The sequence below is a fragment of the Canis lupus genome, chromosome 33 (assembly GCF_011100685.1).
Source record: "Canis lupus familiaris isolate Mischka breed German Shepherd chromosome 33, alternate assembly UU_Cfam_GSD_1.0, whole genome shotgun sequence".
NCBI lineage: Eukaryota > Metazoa > Chordata > Mammalia > Carnivora > Canidae > Canis > Canis lupus.
Genome location: NC_049254.1, coordinates 22,608,316 through 22,627,948, shown reverse-complemented (window position 1 = coordinate 22,627,948; position 19,633 = coordinate 22,608,316). Strand labels below are relative to the sequence as shown.

Sequence of the window (19,633 nt, the reverse complement as noted above, 5' to 3'; positions counted from 1 at the left end):
CTGCTTACTTGGAAATCAAATGCGTCCAAAGCCTGTGTGATCTTTGGCAATTGTTTAGATTACAACTCTTTACTAGCTGTTCTTTTTTCTGGTGGTTATTCTTTGCCTAGTCTAATGAAGACCTATCTATGCAGGTTTAGCTTATATTCAACCAATGCCTCAAGGAATCCCTGTGCAGTTTCTGGCTAGCACCCTCCTCTCTGGTTCTCTCTCCTGCAAAGTCCAACCACCTCAGTCCCCTCAACTCTGATCACTTCAGCTCTGCAAAATCACTGTGATCTCCTTGGATTTCTGTTTTCTGTGCTTGGCTTGGCTGTCATACGGCACCCATCATTTGTTTACCTTTTCTCAAGTGTTAAAACCTAGTCTATTGTATAATGTTTGAATATAGTTGGGTTTTTTTTGTACAGTTTTATACTTTATACAATTTTTTTTTAGTTGTTTTCGCAGGAGGGTAAGATTAAGGAACCACGCTGGTTCCTTAAACAGAGCTTTTCTGTGTCCTAATATCTTAGAAGAAATGAACAACAACTGCTTTGACAGTTTTCATTTCTCTTCTCCTTCAAATAAGACGTAAGTTCATTGGGATTTAGCTGGAAGACAACTCCAGATAACAGGCACAATGTTATATTCAGAATTACTTCTTTGACAACAATGCTTTACTATTAGCTCAAGCATTTTGTCTATTTTTTCCTTCCTTTAAGATGGGCCTCCACTCAGAAGTCTTTGGTATTCATGCAAATAGACACTCATCAGGCCAGGGCCACAGACTGCCAGATTAGCCCAAATATGCCTGCATCTAAGCATGGGGTATAGCTCAGGTTTAGGAGTTCCAGCCCCACTCCTGAATCTTTATCAACTTATAAGACTCTCTTTGTTTTGATCAGATGTATAAAACACTCTGGCTCCTCCTTCCTCCCTTTACATATTTGAGATAGGCAAAAGAACTTGTTTTCAATTCTTTTCTTTAGAAATTTGCCTGTAACATATGGCCAGTTTTGGTATTCACCTCCTATGTGTATGTTAGGGAAAATAGCCTTCCTATAGGAATGGTTCTGAAGAGTAACATGAGCAGTTGTCAAAGATGTATATGGGAAGTCTTTATTTTTCTAATATCAAATAAAATCTGACACCAAATCCGTCTATTTCCTAAGGCCAATGAGAAATTTATTTTCTGTCATTAATTCAGATTCTTCCCTTCAGGGTATGAAATGATTCTAAGGGTCTTACTTAGAGTGTAACTTTGGAGATAGTTCTGGTTTGGGAAACACATATATTGTTTTTAATTTTCTAAACCTGGACATGGTACCTGAAGGGAAGTGGCCCTGTGGTTTTTGCATCACACTTGGACAGAGGATCTCTGTTGCGCCTGAAAGCTGCATTCATGTGGTTTAACTTCTGGAAGAGTGACATACAAGCAGTCCACTTCCAAGATTTTCCATCTTCCCTTGGCTCTGTCAAGGAGTAGTTCAATCACTCCTGTTTTTTTCAGGGCCCTTCTCCTCTCTGGGTCTAGAAGCATGTCTTCTGTCTCTATTCTGTCTTTTTCTTCACCAAGAACTTGCCTTGCTCCCCAAAGGCATTGCATTATTTCACATCTTCCTCAGAAACAGGTATTGAAGTGGTGGTGGCAGTCCCCCTACTGCCATTAGTCCTGAGGTAAGAGGGCAGTAACATCTATTTCCTAAAAAGAAAATCGAGAATTACGAAAAGATACACACACACACACACACACACACATAGACATTCACACACACATTCACATTTGCTGAACGTCTCAGTAATTTACTACATTCTTTTTTGGTCTAAATTCAGTTAGCTTCTGGTGGTCTCATACATGGTTACTGTGCTATATTTTCTAAATAACTTTATGTATAATATCTAATATCTATTGTTTTGGAATCCATATTTGAATTTTTATAATATGTACGTTTATAGCTTCTTGAGAAAATGAATTCCATTTTCTCTCTCTTTTTTTTTAATTCCATTTTCTCAATGGGGATAGAGCTTAAAGGGGAAAGACAGACAGGGTAATTTTGTAAGAAATTGAAATGTATCCCTCTGATGATTTTGGCAAAAGAGCCAAAAGATCTCCTAATATGGCAAGTATTTTATTTCAGCAAATGTGAATTTGCAACTGCTGTGGATACAATATATAACACACTGTTTTCAGTATTAGAGACAGATTCAAAGATGGTCTCTACTTTTCAGGTGCTTGTGTTCCGACAGACCAGCATACTGCATAATGCTTGTCTCCTAGGCTTCAATTTTCATTCTTTCTCCTACTTCTCTTTCTCTGTCCCTGTCTCTCTTTCCCTCCTCTTCTGTCTATACTCTGTCCCTCCCTACTTGGGTCATCTCCTGATATCTCTGCTTCATTCTTCCTGTATGTCAAATTTTCTCTTTGTCTCATCTTAATCAGAGGGATTTTTTCCTCCTTATGACTTGCCCATAACTAGCATGATGGCCACCTAACCCTTTACTTAAAAAAAAAAAAAAATCGGGCTACTTTTCACTTTTTTTTTAAAGATTTTATTTATTTATTCATGATAGACACACACAGAGAGAGAAAGGCAGAGACACAGGCAGAGAGAGAGAAGCAGGCTCCATGCAGGGAGCCCGATGTGGGACTCGATCCCAGGACTCCAGGATCACGCCCTGAGTCAAAGGCAGGCCCTGAACCACTGAGCCACCCAGGGATTCCCTACTTTTCACTTTAATTCTCATTCCTAACTGCTTCCATCATTCAGATTTATAAAGTGTAACTCACTTCAGAGTACATGAACTCACGTGTTCTTCACAATGGTGTTCTGCAGCAGGCAAGACAGCTGTTATTATTTACATGGTATAGTTACATGTATTAAGGCACAAAAAGATAATGTTACAACCATAATTTAGTAGGAGAAATTGAAGAATAGAATGAAGACCTTCCAACTTTGTTCTCTGCAATGTACCACAAAGTCCTTCAAGTGTCTTATGCTCATAGTGTAGCCCTTGACCACATGCAAGGTTATGTTGTTTGGTGCCACTCAGATTGTTTAAAACACTCACCATCTTGAAGTGGGGGGGACTATGTCTTACCTCTCCTTTGCCAGGGGAAGCACATTCTGAAGACTTATTAGCTGTTTGATAAACAGTTGAGGATATGATCCTAAATATACTCTGGCAAAAAGTAGTGTACTGGGGTTGGGCAAAGCAGGGAGAGCTGAGTGGGAAGGTGGCACAATGAAGGGAGATGTTTTCTTGAAGGTCTTGTCCATTGGGTTTGCATATTTTGTACACCTCTATACTGATGAAATGTGATGGATGTTGGAAATGGTAAGCCAGTATTGAATCCCTCTTTTACTTGCATGGAATTTTAGGTTGTCAGCTTCATTCAATGAAGATGGAAGTGGAGTTTCAACTGTGGGAGGGAAAATTACCATTTCCCCCCTGAAAAAGATTGATTTGACCTTTAACACTGATGTTAAAAAAAAACACGGAGTTTCCTCCCCATCATACATAGATGCCCTGTGATTCTGGGAAGGTTATCACTTTTTCTTCAGTGACACTCCCTTGCCACTCTGCTTTATTTATGTTGCTCTTGGTGGTGTGCTACAGGGAATTTGGCTTAAAGGGAATGCTGTGCCTCATTATGTAGATCATGTAGCCATAGGCTTTATGCCTACGAGATGGTTCTTAGTTTGTCTATGCTGCTTTTTCACTTCAGAAGGAGTTCATGTATCACAGTCTCCTTGTGCAGCTTCATGACATTAACACCTGCCTTCTTGCTGCAAAGAGATGTATTGAAGATTTATGTTTATAAGAAGGATTGAACTCCTTTGAGCTAGTTGGCACCAATGGAAATGTTATTATGTCCAACTTATGCATGGAGTAAGGAGCGCAGATTGATTGTCTGATTTGTTTAGGGCTGTACATTTAACAAATACAGTTATCGAAACAAGGGATGAGTGTGTAGAAACTGTCTCCCAAGCAAACAGCAGTTTTTCATTGTTCAAGATAAGTCCAAAAAAAAAAAAAAAGAGAAGAAAAGAAAAGAAAAAGGCTGTGTTGTGGGGAGAGTTTCCAGTTTTGTTTGGTTGGTTTAAGATTAGCAGCACCCCTGGAACATTCTCCTTTCTGTCTGTCATTGCACATAATTTTACTTTCTTTTTTAAAAAAATTTTTTTAAAGGTTTTATTTATTTATTCATGAGAGACACAGAGCGAAGACAGAGACATAGGCAGAGGGAGAAGCAGGCTCCATGCAGGGAGCCCGATGTGAGACTCGATCCCGGGACTCTAGGATCACACCGTGGGCCAACGCAGGCACTGAACCGCTGAGCTACCCAGGGATCCCCTAATTTTACTTTACATAAAGTCCTATTCCAAACTCACCTTCCAAACTTCCCAGATGAATCTCACCTCTTCAGGTGCTAAAGAGAGAATGTCCTGGAAGAAAGAACAAGGGTGCAGAGACCCACTGTAGCCACAGTAATGACAAACTAGGAGTCCTTCTTCATCAGCAGGATAGGGATAATACAAAGTTAGTTCTTTACTTGAAAGAGCTGTAGCTAATCAGATAAGGCAAGAGAAGTATTTGTAAATTAGAAAAGACTATATAATTCTTTTTTTTTATTATCCTTCCTTTGCATTATAGATTCTGCTTGGCTTCATTATAATACTCTGTACTTTATTAATGTGTCTATTTAAAAATTACTTTCTAAGTCTTCCCAACCCCTTTTTGTGACTTACAAATTCCCCAAGAACAGAACTGTCTCTTCTGTTTCTTTAATAGCCAGTGTCTCCTGCTTTCACATTGGTGCATTGTCAACTGATATCATTTTGAACATAAAGTTCCCTGAGAAGCAAGTGATGGAAAATAACTTTGGGTCACCCACAGACTATGACACCAGCAATCTAGACCGTGTGCTACCATCAGAAGAATGAGAGAAGGAACTGGACACTGAAGTTGTGAACGACAGCAGCCTGGACATGAAGCACAGAGCAAACAGCTATTAGCATTAGCAACAGACCTTAGAGGGCAAAAGGTAGAGAAGTAAAAAAAAAAAAAAAAATTACTGCCTATGGATAAAAGCAGTGTTTGCTTATTAAGTCAAAGTCAAAGCATGCAAACTTTGGGGCGGCTAAGCAAGTGGAGAGCTGAGGCCCCATTGCGAGCCCCCATCTCTCTTCTCAATGAGGTTCATCTTTCTCTGGGGCACCTCACCAGAAATCCATTGCCACTGGCTCTTCCCTAAGGGCTCTGCTCTCTCCCTTAAAATCTCAGGTCGAAATGCAGACAGATTCCCTTCAGTACAGTTAAAAACAGTAGGAAATGTCAACAAGTTTCCTAAAAGCAACAAAAGGCAAATGAAAAGAGATGCAAGACATCTCAAACCAGTGCATTTTACAAGGCATAGGTTCACATGCCCCTTTTTTTAAGGTTCGCAACTCGGTCCAGTTCTGAACAGATGTCTTTACTTTTTCCACCAAGAGTTGCTACACCTTTAAAGGCATCTTGCCTGTTTTCCTGCTCTTAGAATACCTGGCTCACTGAATATGGAGTTGCCATCATACCTCCCTCTTTGTCTCTGCTACTTGGTTACAAACTATGGGATAAAGACTAATGGAGAACCTTCTGCCTCTCCACTTACCCCCCTCCCAGGACCCTATTACTAAGTTTTTCATTTTATGAGAGCAAACTTCTCCTGTGGTCATTACCATAGCTTGTGCCTGAGATTCCACACATTTTACAAATAAGAAGTGCCTGGCTCTTTTGCATAAGGGCACCTCATCTTTTGCAATAAAACTTACATCCATACCACATGAATTATGCACATGAAAAATAAGAGCTACTATCTTCACACTGGAGAAAACTGATTTTTGGCTTCTGAAGATTCCTACAATAATTTTCAGGAAAATTCATGGATTTGAGAGTTTGGGTGTCATGTTTTCAATTTCAATTCTTACAGCCCACAATAAGGTAACTACTAGTTATTGCTTGATGGTTACTTTTGCTGAGACCTGCGGCCATTGATGGCATAGTAAATGAGTAATCATTTGCTTTCTTCCTGTAGTCTATCAGAAGTTTTTATGTATAAAAAAGTGAGTTCCTAATTGAAACTGTGATATATCTAAAGACTGAAAAAAAAAAAAAAAACTGAGTCAAAAGAAGGCTTATGGAAAAACCTGGGATAGTAGTCTCTCAATGACTAGTACTTTCAAAATTATAATAATATCACAACCATGATATATAAGATTTCCCCAATTTTACCTGGACTCATGTAGATGTGCATGCATGTACTTTGTGTGTGTGTGTGTTTAAGTACTGTACACTTTTGCCATCTACGACAACTTGTGTCCATACCAACACAGCCAAGTTGTTGAGCTATACCACAAGGATCTCTTGTATTATCCTTTTGTAATCACACCAATCTCCCTCCTATACCCCCTCTTGCCTCTAAACCCTGGTAACCATTGATCTGTTCTCCATTTCTAAAATTTTGTTTCAAAAATGTTATAAAATGGCATCATAAAATCTGTATCTTTTTGAGATGGGTTTTTTCCACTGGGCATAATTTCCTAGAGATCCTATCTAACCTGTTGCTTTAAATAATTCATTCCTTTTTATCAATGAGTAGCATTCTATGATATATATATATATATATATATATATATATATATATATATCTCCATCTCCCACAGATTGTTTAAACATTCACTTGTTGGAGAATATATGGGCTGGTTCCAGTTATTGGCTATTTGAAATAAAGCTGTTATGAGTATTTCTTTTTGTGTGATTCTTTTTGCATGAAAAGAAACTTTTCATTTATCTGGGATAGATGCCCAACAGTACAATTTCTGGGTCATATGGTAATTTCACATTTAGCTTTGTAAGAAACTGTCAGACTATTTTCCAGAGTATCATTTTAAATTCCCATAGTAAAGTGGAATGATTCAGTTTGTCGAAGAGCCTCACCACCATTTGGAGTTGTCAGTACTTTTTAGCATAACCACCCTGAGAGGTGTGTAGCAGTATCTCATTGTGGCTTTGTGTTTCTATGATGGCGAATCATATAGAATACTTTTTCATGTGTTTATTTGCCATCTGTATACCTGCTTCAGAGAAATGTCTGTTCTTGTCTTTTGCCCATTTCTAGTTGGTTCGTATAATTTCTATTTATTTGTTTACATTGTTCAATATTGAGAGTTGTTTATGTATTTTAGATAGAAGTTGTATTCAGATATGTATTTTGTGAATATTTTCTCTACAACTTGAAGAAAAACAAGTCTACAACTTGTCTTTTCATTCTTGTCACATGGGCTTCCACAGAGCATGTTTTAAATTTTGATGAAGTCCTATTTATAAATTTTCTCTTTTATGGATCCTGTTTTTGTGTCAAGTATAACAACCTTTGATTAGCTCTATATTACAAAGAATTTTATCCTATTTTTTTCTTAAATTTGTGTTTTATATTTTACATATAAGTCACTGTTTCATTTTAATTCATTATTGTACTAAGATTTTGGTAGAAGTTCTTCTTTCTTTCTTTCTTTCTTTCTTTCTTTCTTTCTTTCTTTCTTTCTTTCTTTCTTTCTTTTCTTTTTTTTCCTATGGATATTCCATTGCTTTAACACCTTTAATTGAAAAAGCTATCCTTCTTCCACTGAATTATTTTCACCTTAAAAAATGATTTGAGGGGCAGCCCAGGTGGCTCAGAGGTTTGGTGCTGCCTTCAGCCCAGGGCCTGATCCTGGAGACCTGGAATCGAGTCCCACATCGGGCTCCCTGCATGGAGCCTGCTTCTCTCTCTGTCTTTGCCTGCTCCCCCGCCCCCCGTGTCTCTCATGAATAAATAAATAAAAAATATTTTTTAAAAAATGATTTGAGCATATTTCTATGGACCTATTTCTGGGCTTGTGTGTTCGCTTGACCTACATGTCTTTTCTCCACCTATATCATACTGTCTTGAATACTGTAGCTATACAGTAAGCCTTAAATTGGGTAAGGTGATTTCTATTCCTAATTTTTCTTTTACAAGCTTGTTTTAGCTATATCCTATGACTTGTACCTTAAAGCAAGCTTGTTTATGTCTACAAAAATAGCTTGTTGGGATTTTGAAAGGAATTACATTTAATTTATAACTCAATTTGTGGAGAATTAACATTTTCACCAAGTAGAGACTCCTGATCCACGAACAAGGCATATCTCTCCATTTATTTAAGTCTCCTTTGTTCCTCCCATCAACATTTCATAAATTTTAACACACAAATCCTTTGCATATTTTAAGTGTATCCCTAAGTATTTAATTTTCTTCAGACCAGTTATAATTGGTATTATGTTTCTATTTAGTTCCTAATGTGTTGAACTTATATCTATGACCTTGCTAAACTCATTGTTAGTTCTAATAGTTTTTGTAAACTCTGGGATTTTCTACATAGATAGTCATATCATCTGCAAATAGAGATAGTTTTATTCCTTCCTTTCTAACCTGTATGCCTCGTTAGAATTTCCAGTTCTATGTTGACTAAGACTGGTGAGAATGGATAGTGGACCTAACTAATATGTTTTAAAAGCACACTGAAAAAAATAGGGTATATTCAGAAGAACAGAACTTGTCTTGGTTCAGCTCATTGAAAGAGCCTGGATTGTTTCATGTGTATAACCATAACAAATATTAAAACCTACCTCCTAATATTTGTAAATTTAATTTAGGGGAAAAAAGTGTAACAGTTTTATGTTGCAACATGACACTGACCAAGACTTGGAAAAACCTCCAAAAAGAAAGAGTTGGGCTTATAAGAAGAAAGAATATTATAGGAGAAATACTCTCTGATATCCATGAAAGGATATATCATGAAGGTTTAGTTCTCATTTCTAGAGGTATTCAAACAGAGAAAATATTATCTTCTGTGAAGAAGGACTATGTAGAAAGTGCTTCCCCTTGAGTCCCAAGTCTACTAGGAGTTTATGATTGTTCTCCCTCTAAAAACACATTCAGTTAGTTTCATTTTTCTTTTATGTGGTTACCGAACCATACTTTTTTATTCAGGCATGACTTTGGGCACATAAAAAGTTCTCAGCTCATAAAGCTAATTAATAATGAACGGTCATGGTGGTGATAACACAAGAATCACATAGCATGGAGAAAACATAACTCTAAATAGGCTTGATGGGTAATAAGTACAGTAAGTCAGCCTCAACCACTTTTTGAATAAACTGCTTTTTTTTTCTTTTAACCACATACCTGCTATTTTTCTCTATTTGGTCTTTGCATTTTCTCCCCAGAGCAATGTGACTGATCTTTTGCACTGTGCACACAGAATGGACACTGCCTTGGACTTGGATCTCATAATTTTAATTGCCTGCCTTGTATGATTTCGGTATGGAATTAACCAAAGTGGAATAAAAAGGAGAAGAAATAGAGAAAAAGTGTGAAATCAGAACCTTTTCTTACTAGGGTAAGAAAAAGAGACACTGTGGGGTACAAATGTAAGAAGGCCATGACTCTTGAGCTCATGCAAGTGTTGCATCAGCATGCAAGATTGAGTGCCCCTTAAACATTGTGCCCTGGATACCTTGCTTATCGCACCCAGGTCCAGGCCACAGACCTCTAATTTATCTGTAAGCAGCATAGGCAGACAGATATCAGCTCAGCAGGGAATATCCCATCAATAGTTGATAGAGCATTTTATTTCTAGTTTTATCAAAATGCATGGCACTTAAAGAAAAGGATTAATTTGTAAAACATGATGTTCATATGGCTTTATTTCTTCACAGGCATTCCTTATACTGTACTTTGTCTTCTTTCATGACTTTCAACTTACTGTATTAAAGGATATAAAAATCATAACTTTTGTGGTTGAAAAAATTGAATACAGGCTATTTCATGTGGTTGGTTCAACCTGTTAATACATGGTGTAATGGAAAGTACATGAGCTAGAGATTTACATCTGTCTTCAAATTCTAGGTATGTCATTTAGCAGCAATAGCTGCTGGAAAATTATTCATCTTTTTGTTTTTTTATCTGTAAAATCATAATTACCTTTTAGTATTGTTTTGATTATTAAATGAGAAAATGCAGCTATACTACTGCTCTTATCTACTACACCTGATTACTGAAGAAACTCCAGGGGCAAAGTCTAAAATAGAGTTGAACAAGTATTAAGAGAGAAGTATGATGAATATTCTATGATGCTCAAGATTTGAGGTTTCAAATTTTGTCTAAGTATCAGATTCTGACAGTCTATGGTGGAGCTTGATTAACTGCATTTTTTTATTAACTGTATTTTTAATGAGTTCCACTGATGATTGAGATGTGCAGTCACATTTAAGAGGGTTCCCTAGTTAGCAACGGAGTTCCCTTCTGATTTTGTCTTATAATTGTTTATCAGACTCTGTTTTAAGAATTTTTTTTCTTTTCTGATATACACTCATGATTCCTTTACTCTGTAATTTCTTCCCAGGAAAGGCCCCAGGCTAACTTGATGTATGCCTTCCTTGTGTGCACAAGGGAAGCCTTTTGTTCTAGAATAGTTCTATGAATCTGCCAGTTTTGCTGCGCATTTCTAGGAGAACAATTTTTTAATTAAAAAAAAAGTCAAACAAGATTACTTAGTTTTCTTCTTTAAAAGGCATCATTGTCAGATTGTATTAAATCCTTTTTTCCTTTGCCTCTCTTTCTTTAAGATATTTGAGTTCAGCCACATCCTCTGTGTCAACTTCTGGATAAAAAAGATGTTTCTCAGCCTGCTTCTATTGTCCGTGACTGCCATCGTAAAACAATCCATGCCAATAGCCCAGCCTGCTGGGCTGCCACTGATAAGACCCCCCTTTCCTTGGTCTGGCATCTTGTTCAGATACTATAGCGAAAGCTCTATTACTCTCTGGGGGGCAGCTTGAGTGTCATCTTGGTGGCTTGCAGCCAGCACTCTGCCCTGTGGAAGGGGATCCTTGGGCACAATCCAGAATGTACTTAGTACAGTATTGTCTAGAGGAGCTTTCCCTGTATAGTTAAAACCTTATTTTTGACCTTCAGTTCTGACAGCCTGAGTTTTATTCCAGCAGATATAACCATCTAGATTGAATGTAGCTCATTCTAGAAGAGGAAGCTTTCAAGGAAACTGTTGGTACTTTAAGACTAAACATTAAAGATGATTTGGAGCTTCCCCGTGGGGTATAGCAGAAATATAATTTTCAAATAATTGAGGTTGTTATTTTATTCCTATAATTTTGTCATTCAAACAATAGACGCTCAGTGGCAGGGACATAGTGGAGACTTGGAAGTCATTCTAACGCCCATCTCATTCGGAATCTTTTGCTAAAACTTCCTGATAGATTGTCATCAAAGCCTCTGATTGGAAACTGATTGATTGGACTCTCATTGTATTTGAAGGTCAGCCATTCAGCTTTGAAATTTCCTATTTTTTACAAAATATTTCTAAATATCAAGCAGTCTCTCTAGTATACAACTGTTTGTTTTATTTACTCCCTAGAAAAGCACACAGAATAAATTTAATTTTTCTTCTTTATGGAATCTCTTTAAATATTTGGTGACAGTTATATCTGCTGATGTCTTCCTTTCTCCAATTAAAATAACCCTAATTTTCTACCTTTTATATGTAATAGCATTAAAATCCATAGAATTCTGGTCACTTTCTCTATAACTTGTTTGGCTCTTTTAAGTGCTCAAATGCATGAATGGGTCTGATGAGAGCCGACAACACTGGTGTTGCAATCTTTCTCATATTAGATACTAAACCTCATTAATATAGCCTCTTATCATAGTATTTTTTTATCCCAGTTATCCTTTTGAATCATAATAAATTTTCAATTATAATAAATTTATGTGAATCACAATAAATAAAATCTCTTATGGTTTTTCACAGAAGATGATATTAATTCAAGAATTAAAAAGGTATGAAGGGAAAGGAGATTAAACTGGGTTATACTTCACTCCCAACTTTGTTACTACTTTATTTTGTGATCTTAGGCAAGTAACTGGTTCCGTTTCTTCAACTGTAAAATGGAAAGTTAGGGTTAAATTATTTTTAGGATCTCTACTAGCTCCAATATTGTATGATTCTAGGAAATTCTGTGTTTCTCATACAATTGGTCAGTTTTTTTTTTTTTTTAAAGAGAAGACACTTATGTGTTAATTAGGATTGAATCAGAGCTGCCTAATTAGGGAAGCATACACTATTCTGAGTGAATTTAAAAAAGGGGTAAGAATGGACATGATTGTGGGTATTTGTGAAGATGTTTATGGAAGGCTATTTGTAGAAGGGCTGTACATCTGGTTATGGCCCTATCATCTCTATATTTCAGTAGGACTAGCTGGCAAAAACAAAAATAAAAAAAAACGGGCAGCCCAGGTGGCTCAGCAGTTTAGTGCCTGCCTTCAGCCCAGGGCATGATCCTGGAGACCTGGGATCGAGTCCCACGTCGGGCTCCCTGCGTGGAGCCTGCTTCTCTCTGTCTCTGCCTATGTCCCTGCCTCTCTTTCTCTGTCTCTCATGAATAAATAAATAAAATCTTAAAAAAAAAAACTGAACATAAAGTGGGAAAGAATAAAGAAAGACTAGAATTTGTGAAGACAGATTGGAACCCATGTGGACAAACTGGAATCCACATCTGTTTATCAACTCCTCTAACCTTGACAATATGGGTGACCACAGAAGGAACTGGAGACCTCTCTGAGGAATCAAACATGCAACTGGCCCAGCCATTGGAGAGACTGAGGGTGAGATATGATGGGAGCTAGAAGAACTGGAGGGCAAATGCTACCCCACACCAATGAGGGAACTAGCATATTAGTAACAAATCGGCACGTGCTCTGGTGGTGACTGAGCACTACCCAGTGTACACATCACCGCCTTCCAAATCTTATGCAAGTTTCTCTGTGATCAGGCCCAACCTAGAACCACACAAGGAATTCCGAGAAATGTACTCCCAGATTAGCCATGTTAACACAGTACAAAAATGTAGCAATGATATAATTTTCTGACTACTTTACAATATTTGAAGATCTAGAAGGAGAAAATACACTCAGGCAACCCATAAAGCAAATGTGAAAACCAAAAGCACTGGTATCAATTGCTTTGATTACATAATGAAAGGTAATAATGTAATAGCTGAAAAGTATAATATAACATTTTTACTATCAAAGTACATAAGGAAACATACTCTCTGTTCAGTATAACAAAATGCATCAACAAATATAAAGAACTATATTTTAGGGGCTCCTGGGTGGCTCAGTCAGTTGAGCATCTGACTTTTGATTTTGGGTCAGGTTATGATCTCGGGATCCTGAGATGGAGCCTTGCATCCTGCTCCAAGCTCAGCAGGGAGCCTGCTTAACTTAATACTCCCTCTCTTTCTGAGAGAGAGAGAGAGAGAGAGAGAGAGAGAGAGAGAGAGAGAGAGAAAGAGAGAACTACATTTTAGGATAAGTGTGACCCATGCACTCAGTACATTTGAAGAGTGTGTGTGTGTGTGTTTGTGTGTGTGTGTGTGTGTGTGGGTGGGTGGGTAGGTAGGTGTGGGATTTGACTGTCTGATGATGTCTCATTCCTGTGTCAGGAATTAACTTTATGTTAGGAAGGGTCCTAGCTGTCTTCCTTCTTCTGAAGTTTCTCTGTTGATCCTTCCCTTCTTTCTCTAAATGACTCTCTTTTCTCACTTCCAGCTCTTAAACACTTTCCGATTAGTGTCCATCCCATCAAACCTCTTGATTTGTAGTTCACAATTTATTTGGTAAATGGCATTATTTTAATTTGCATTCAATATGATTTTTTATGATAGAAAGTAGCATTTGGTCTGCCATAGTCTATCATTGTGGTTTCAAACACAGAGGTATACAATTATAAGGCACCTTCATCTCGAACAGATATAATTATATGTAATGTTAAAAACAACACTGTATTTTGAATACTCAAAGTGCATTCTGGGGTCCATGAATGGTTCCAAGTGCTTTTGATTATGCCTCTAAAAACACAGAAGCTCAAGATATTCTGTTTTCTTAAAGGTCAAGGTGGGATTTAAGATAGTTTGTTCTAAACTTGGTGTTTTCCAATCATAGTAGTTCTTCACTTGCCTTCAAACAGTCCAATCAGCCAAAAGAAAAGAATTCTCTTACACACCACAAAATCATCTGGGGATAATGTGGAAGAAAGAATGGTTAGTGACTTCTTATTTGATCTACTAATGACAAAGCACATCTTTTCACATCTAAGAAACTAACATTTGTGTCCAGTATATACCCTGAAATCTTACTTTGATGCCTTATCATCTCCAGTTTATTGCTAAGTTTTTCCCTGATTATATCACACATCACTCCTGGAATACTAATTGTGATTAGTTCTGATGATTCCAAGACACCCCAGTATTTTTTGTGTATAGTAGGACAAGATATTGAGCAAGAGAATTGTTCATTGCTTTTATCTTGGATAAGAACAGTTAAAAGGGGATTAAAAAAGTTTAGGAGGCTATTAAGAGAAATGTGGTTTTGGTGGACGGTGGTAAATGAGATTTAGATGCTGGTGACTTATTTAAGGCTCAAGGAGGAACTCTTTGAGCACACTTATTTAAATGTCAGAAAATATTGGCATGTACATATTCATCATCTGTTTAGAGTAGTAGGCTTGTTTGTGCTTTGAAATACTTAACAAAACAACAACAACAAAATCAAATCATTTCTGACAGCCAAATATAAAGCATTTTGACTTTCTTTTTTTATTAATAATAAATTTATTTTTTATTGGTGTTCAATTTGCCAACATACAGAATAACACCCAGTGCTCATTCCCTCAAGTGCCCCCTTCAGTGCCCGTCACCCATTCACCCCCACCCCCGCCCTCCTCCCCTTCCACCACCCCTAGTTCGTTTCCCAGAGTTAGGAGTCTTTATGTTCTGTCTCCCTTTCTGATATTTCCTACCCATTTCTTCTCCCTTCCCTTCTATTCCCTTTCACTATTATTTATATTTGCCAAATGAATGAGGCCATATAATGTTTGTCCTTCTCCAACTGGCTTACTTCACTCAGCATAATACCCTCCAGTTCCATCCACGTTGAAGCAAATGGTGGGTCTTTGTCATTTCTAATGGCTGAATAATATTCCACTGTATACATAAACCACATCTTCTTTATCCATTCATCTTTCGATGGACACCGAGGCTCCTTCCACAGTTTGCTTATTGTGGACATTGCTGCTATAAATATTGGGGTGCAGGTGTCCCGGCGTTTCATTGCATCTGTATCTTTGGGGTAAATCCCCAGAAGTGCAATTGCTGGGTCATAGGGCAGGTCTATTTTTAACTCTTTGAGGAACCTCCACACAGTTTTCCAGAGTGGCTGCACCAGTTCCCATTCCCACCAACAGTGTAAGAGGGTTCCCTTTTCTCCACATCCTCTCCAACATTTGTGGTTTCCTGCCTTGTTAATTTTCCCCATTCTCACTGGTGTGAGGTGGTATCTCATTGTGGTTTTGATTTGTATTTCCCTGATGGCAAGTGATGCAGAGCATTTTCTCATGTGCATGTTGGCCATGTCTATGTCTTCCTCTGTGAGATTTCTGTTCATGTCTTTTGTCCATTTCATGATTGGATTGTTTGTTTCTTTGGTGTTGAGTTTAATAAGTTCTTTATAGATCTTGGAAACTAGCCCTTTATCTGATATGTCATTTGCAAATATCTTCTCCCATTCTGTAGGTTGTCTTTTAGTTTTGTTGACTGTATCCTTTGCTGTGCAAAAGCTTCTTATCTTGATGAAGTCCCAATAGTTCATTTTTGCTTTTGTTTCTTTTGCCTTCGTGGATGTATCTTGCAAGAAGTTACTATGGCCGAGTTCAAAAAGGGTGTTGCCTGTGTTCTTCTCTAGGATTTTGATGGACTCTTGTCTCACATTTAGATCTTTCATCCATTTTGAGTTTATCTTTGTGTATGGTGAAAGAGAGTGGTCTAGTTTCATTCTTCTGCATGTGGATGTCCAATTTTCCCAGCACCATTTATTGAAGAGACTGTCTTTCTTCCAATGGATAGTCTTTCCTCCTTTATCGAATATTAGTTAACCATGAAGTTCAGGGTCCACTTCTGGGTTCTCTATTCTGTTCCATTGATCTATGTGTCTGTTTTTGTGCCAGTACCACACTGTCTTGATGACCACAGGTTTGTAGTACAACCTGAAATCTGGCATTGTGATGCCCCCAGCTATGGTTTTCTTTTTTAAAATCCCCCTGGCTATTCGGGGTCTTTTCTGATTCCACACAAATCTTAAAATAATTTGAGGCCAGCATCACCTTAATTCCAAAACCTGACTTTCTTTTAAACCTCTGTGCTCTGAATAAACTTTTAGAGAAAAAAAAAAATCTCTACCCAATTAAGACCACTTAAATTTCTCCTATTAATTAAACATTAAAGTTTCCCTATAGTACAGCTAATTAATCCTTGAAATATGAAAATCACCATGAAGAAGACAGTTTGTAGTAATAATTTACATAAATTCAAGCCTATGCTATGGTGATCAAGATAAGAGATACATGAAAATCAAATACCAGTAAGAGGAGAGCTAGAATGTGTATTTTCATATATCCTTAGCACAAAATGATGGATGATCTACTGATTTTATTTTTTCTCTTAATCATTAAAATCCTTAACTTGTATGTGTCAATTTGTCAATTTAAATTTAGAACTGTGTAGTTCTATAAATATAATGATAGAATTCTTCTTAAAGGAAATCATGCTCAATATGAAGTCAAGCAGTATAGGTTTTCAAAATGTTAAACACTTTACTAAGAATAATCACACATTAACTTAACTTTTACAAAGTTCCCTTATCACTGTTTTTCAAATAAAAAGGAAAGGAAGTTAAGAAACTGATCAGACTCCACTTAGTGGTTTTCTTCATTAATGCTTGAGCCCAAAACTTGAAATGAATGCTGAAGTAGGTTGCCAAAGTGCTACTCATCAAGAGCCTTTTAGGACAGATAAATCATACTTTGTGCATTTCTCTATTTTAAGTACTGGTATTGTATGGGGGGAGCAGCCAAACACATATATTTTGTGGGTAGTATTCAAGGGGCAAATAATTTATAAAGATTGAGTGGAAGATGGATATTAATTATATTCATTTTTTAAATATATCTCTCTTTGTTCACCTGTCAAGACAGGTTCTTGAAAGTTGGTGACGGGACTTCTTGTCTGAGGTAACCACATGAAAGATAATTTCTGGCTGTTGTGAAGTCTAGGAACTGGTGGCATTGCTGTTGTTGGCTCATGTGATTTATCATCAGCAAGCTGACTGTAGAGTTGAGGCAGAATGTTAATCTGAAATCTGCTCTGTTAGAGCTAGAAACCTAATTGTAGAAAACAACACTGATGAGATTAGTATGGAAAGCAACATAAATTATATCTCACCCTCAAATCTACCCCAGCCAGCGAGAGTATCACTTGTGATATTCTACTAAGGATGGGGTGAAGATGTCAAAAAAATACCAGATGTGCCTGAAGATTTCCTGTGAATTTTTAGCCATGGCTAGGTGTTCGTACCATTTTGAGATATTACCTGCCTGCCAGCTTGTGAAACAGACCAGAATTAGAATTAGTCTTTATTGTTTATATATAATTGGTTCATGAGAAATGTGGGCCTGTTTTGTCTTTAATATAGGCTCAGGAAAAATGCTAAATCCATCACTTCCCTGTCTCAAAGTGTTCTTATAATCAGAGGGAATGCAGGGGCCAAGTAGGCATATAAGAGAGGATACCAAGAGGGAAGAGCAAAGGTGATAGTTGGGCTCAGAGAATCCCTGAAGGAACCAGAGCGAGAAAGGTGGAGATGTGAAAAGTGAGGTCTGGGAATCATGTGGGAAGAGTTTAAATAGAGCCTTGCCTTTGGTCTGGAACAATGAAGGCAGAGAGGAGATAGGACAAAAGCTCAGTAACTGAGAATGTGAATAACTCTTGGAGGCCTCAGTTGAGGTCTAAAGAGGTAAATTTAGGATAAGAACCATGCTGTGTCAGTCCGGGGCATTTGTCCTGTCTCAAAGATAGAAGGCGTCTGGAAAAAATAGGTAGAATAAGAAATAATACGTTCTCAAGGTGCTACATTGTTAATAATGCTATCTTACATCTGTGTAATTCTTAATGGCTTTCAAAGTACTTTTATATAAATTAAGTTATATGATTTTACAACCCCTATGGGATATGTAGATTGGGTATCATTTTACTGACCTTATAGGTAAGGAAATTGAAATGAGGTTTAGAAATCCTAATTATCTTATCTGTCATCACCTCAACCTGTGAAGAGTTGAACTAGTACTCAGACCCCAGCTTTCTGATTAGACCAGACCTATTATTAGTAAATATATAAACACACATATACACACATACACAAACTAAAAATTCGGGATAGCTAGCTACGTTTGACAATATATTTAAAATTTCAAAATGATATAACAGATGACAATTATGTTTGATTATTATTCTGTGAGAGGCAGAATCTTAGTCTAGAGAAAATGTGGGTCCACAGAATGTGATTTTGGGTTTTCCCACCAAGAGGCTAAAAGGGAAATAAAAGGTTAAATAGGTCAACCTGGGAAACCAGTGAAAGAAGATCACAGTCAAGCAGGAGAGCACAAATGGTGAGAGAAGTAACCTTTTGCCTTGGAGCTTTCAATCTTTTGAAACCACATCCCAGCATGATTTTGGTTCTTCAAAATCCCTGAACTCTTGGAAATGGAAATCTCAGAATTGAATAAGCTTGTTCTGAGGAATAAAGCTTTGGGGTATCTGTAGGACTTCTGAACGCAATTCAGAACTGAGACTCTGTGACGTTTTCTAACCATGGCCAAAGGCAATGTAAGCTAGTAGGTGAACATAGCAGGCTAGCACGTAGATCTAGTTTTAATATTTACTCCATGGCACTTAATCTTGTAAATACTGAAGTTTACCTGTCCATATAAAGGCAATGGTGCCATCTGCTCCATGGTGCATTTGGAAGACAAAATTATTCCCTGTTAGTAAATGTATTTTGCAAGCATCAGTTAGAAATATCCCCTATTGAGAAAAGACACCCCCCCCCTTTGAAGCATTTCTCCTTAAAGACATCTGAAGTTATTCTTACACTTTCTAGAACTTCATCACATTGAGACAAGGACAGAAACTTTAGAAAAATTTTGCGTATAACACTATTGGCTCTTTATTTTTTCCTTTTCTGTAGGCCTGCTGGATAGATTTTCTGGGCTGGACAAGATGACAGCCACGAGTGGGGAAAGGGAGGTGGAAGCAGCAGCTGCTCTTGCAGCTGCAGAAAGTTGCTGACACAAGACTCAGTTGGGAAAGCACTGAATGGAGTGCGGTAATTTGGTGGAGAAAGGCAAAGAGAAGGCTGAGCAGCACACAGTGAGGAATGACTCAGAGAGTTTTCCCTACCCAGAACTTTATTCTGCTGGAGTTCTCTTCAGCGTTTTTGTCATTGTAAATTGGAGGCTTGGAATCAGCAAGAGACAGAAAAGAGTCCCTGATGAACCTCCAGATGAAGGCGCTTTGTTCTAAAAAGTGTAGAAATAGAAAGAGAGGTGTACTAGCATATGGAAAAGAGGCAAGAGTGGATGGGCATCTGTAGACAAAAGAGGTTGTTAAGTGACTGCAGAGGAAG

The 19,633-nt window shown here is 37.5% G+C and overlaps 1 pseudogene; it reads left to right on the top strand.

Annotated features, from left to right (window-relative positions):
- LOC100685735 overlaps positions 1-19,296 on the top strand; it is a 30,158-nt pseudogene extending 10,862 nt beyond the window's left edge.
- Positions 19,297-19,633: the final 337 nt, after the last annotated feature.